Below are 3,517 nucleotides of genomic sequence, written 5' to 3' on the forward strand. Positions count from 1 at the left end.
GTGGATCGAGCCAAAATTGCAACCATAGAACCTCCAAAGAATGTGAAGGGAATCAGAAGTTTTCTGGGACATGCGGGATTTTATAGAAGATTTATTAAGGATTTCTCTAAACTCACTAAACCTTTATGTAATCTTCTTGAGAAAAATTCTGCATTTGACTTTGATGTTGTTTGTTTGCAGGCCTTTAATGCACTCAAGGAGAAGCTAATTTCAGCACCAATTGTGATTGTGCCTGATTGGAGTCAACCTTTTGAAATTATGTGCGATGCAAGTGACTTTGCAATTGGAGCAGTGTTGGGCCAAAGGCGAGACAAGCTGTTTAGAGCCATCTATTATGCAAGCCGGACATTGAATGAAGCTCAGTTAAATTATACAACAACTGAGAAGGAGATGCTTGCCGTGGTGTTTGCTTGTGACAAATTTCGGTCCTACCTCATTGGGACAAAGGTGATAGTGTTCACTGATCATGCAGCACTTCGCTATTTGTTTGGCAAGAAGGATGCTAAGCCTAGGCTAATTCGTTGGATCCTCCTTCTTCAAGAATTTGATTTGGAGATTCGCGACAAGAAGGGAAGTGAAAATTTAGTGGCTGACCATCTCTCTCGGTTAGAGCAAGAGGAAGAAAGACTAGATTCAGTGGTCCAAGAGGCATTCCCTGATGAGCAGTTGTTTGCATGTGAGATCAAGCTTCCGTGGTATGCTGATATTGTTAATTATCTAGCTTGTAAGGTTTTACCACCTGATCTTACTTACCATCAACGTAAGAAATTTTTGCATGATGTGAATCACTATCTTTGGGATGAGCCTTTGTTGTTCAAAAGATGCCCCGACCAAATCATGAGAAGATGTGTGCCGGAAGAAGAGATGCAAGACATCCTCCATCATTGTCATTCCTCATCATATGGAGGACACTTTGGAGCCACCCGTACAGCAGCTAAAGTACTTCAAAGTGGGTTCTTTTGGCCTTCCATTTTTCGTGATAGTTACACTTTGGTGAAAACTTGTGACCGGTGCCAACGTATGGGAAATATTTCAAGGCGTCATGAGTTACCATTGAAAGGTATCTTAGAAGTTGAGTTGTTTGATGTTTGGGGAATAGATTTTATGGGGCCTTTTCCTCCTTCTTTTGGTTTTGCTTATATCTTGCTAGCAGTTGACTATGTGTCAAAATGGGTGGAAGCAATTGGTACAACAACAAATGATGCAAAGGTAGTGCTCAAATTTCTGCACAAGAACATATTCACAAGATTTGGCACTCCACGAGCTATTATTAGTGATGAAGGGACTCACTTTTGCAACAAGTTATTTGAGAATCTTCTGTCTAAATATGGTGTGAAGCACAAGATAGCACTTGCTTACCATCCTCAAACTAATGGTCAAGCTGAAATTTCAAATAGAGAGATCAAGAACATCCTTGAGAAGACGGTCAAAATCAATAGAAAGGATTGGGCGAAGAAGCTTGATGATGCTTTGTGGGCATACCGTACAGCTTTTAAAACACCTATCGGGATGTCTCCATACCGATTAGTGTTTGGAAAGGCATGTCATCTTCCTGTAAAGTTGGAGCATAGAGCTTATTGGGCTGTGAAAAAGTTTAACTTTGATTTGAAGGCAGCAGGTGAAAAGCGACTTCTTCAATTGAATGAGATGGAAGAGTTCCGGAATGATGCATATGAAAATGCCAAGATCTATAAAGAAAGGATGAAGAAGTGGCATGATAAACAGATTCTTAGGCGAGAGTTTGCTCCAGGACAACAAGTTTTACTCTTCAATTCACGACTCAAACTCTTTCCAGGAAAGTTGAAATCAAGATGGACGGGTCCTTATACAATTCATGAAGTTTTCTCTTTTGGAGCAGTAGATTTGAAGGACAAGACTGGGAATATTTTTAGAGTTAATGGTCAGAGATTGAAGCACTACTATGGAGAGCAAGTGGAGAGCAACTATGCATTTATTCCTCTTGGAGATCCTAATTGATGATCATTGAAAAGTCTGGCTGTAGACTTTAAAACAAGCACTTATGGGAGGCAACCCATAGATCTATCTTTCACTCTTTCATTTATTTTATTATCTTTGTTTATTTAAGTATTAATAAATTGGTTTTTGATGCAGGTTTATTTAGCATGGATAAAGAGCTGGAAAATTTTTAAACCTCGGAGGGTTCACCATGAAACCAGGGAAGTTCCTTTATTTCTTCAATCCTTTTTACTTTTGCATCACAATGAGGACATTGTTTAGTTTAAGTTTGGGGGTGTAAACTCCTATAATTATTTGATCCTCTTGTTTTCTAAGTTTTGGGTTGTTGATGGGTTGTTTGATTCTTTTACCAAGCATGCATTGGAGTAAGATTGAATTCTCTATGACTCTGAAATTTGTGATTGAAGATGGTTTTGAGAAAAATTTTCAAAAAATTTTCAAAAAAATTTCTTTTATGTCAAGTGAAGTTTTGTGGGTACTTTGGTTTAAATCTTTGACCTTGAACACAATTGAGCACATAGTCGTTTTTCTCTTATTCCATTTTGCTTATGAAGAGAAGAAGTTGAATTAATTGAAAGAGGAAGGTTCGATTTTGCTTTGCTCTAGAATCCGTTGATGGGTCCTTGAGGCGAAATCCTAGTCGAGACCAAATATTAGAGAAATGATCTAGGCATTTCTTTGGCATAACCAAAAAGCTTTCCCAGCCGTCCTAAATGTCATGCCATTATTACATGGTGTGTTTCCATAGTCAACCCCCTTGAGCCTTCATGAGCTTTTATTGATTCTTTAAACTACATAAACCATGCCCGCTCTAAGCCTGAAAAACAATGAATCTACCGTTGATAGTTTGAGAAAATACTTTGGTGGAGAGTTACATTTAAAAGAGAAAATTGGTTACATGATGAAACGTATTATGTTTGCTCTGTTCGATCAAAGAAAAAGAAGAAGAAGAAAGGAAGTGATATAAAAAAAAAAAAAGAAAAAAAAAAAGGAGAAAAGAAAAGAAAAGAAAAAGAAGTAGCCAAGCAGAAAGTGAATTACCTCAAATTTTGTTAAGGGAAGTGTTGGTATTACATCAGTGATTACAGCAATAATAATGCCACAAGTATGAGCATATTGCCAAGAAAGAGCTATGATTTGAATCATGTGAGTTTCTCTTTTAATGTTCTTTTCACTAAGTATTTTCCCAGTTTGATTTAATTTCCCATATCCAGTTCTTTCTTAACCCTCACCCTGTGGCCTATCATTACAACCTTAATAAAGACCTTTTGATCTTTGATTTTGGTGTTGACTACATTAGTGGAGAGGATTTCTGAAAATTGGACTTATGGGGTTAAGTTTTAAGGGAATTCTTCTGATTTTGGTTGTTCTACTTTTATCTGAGTTTGCAGGTGGTTTGAGGTTAAATTGACTATATTACACACACACTCAAGGTCTTAGCTTTAGGCTGAAGTAAACGCCTAACTCTTGCTTGACAAATTGCAAAATTTTTGATTGATTTTCTTGCTATCTTTGATGTTAAAAGAGTAAGATACTAGAG

This window comes from Carya illinoinensis, chromosome 12, assembly GCF_018687715.1.
Source record: "Carya illinoinensis cultivar Pawnee chromosome 12, C.illinoinensisPawnee_v1, whole genome shotgun sequence".
NCBI classification, from domain to species: domain Eukaryota; kingdom Viridiplantae; phylum Streptophyta; class Magnoliopsida; order Fagales; family Juglandaceae; genus Carya; species Carya illinoinensis.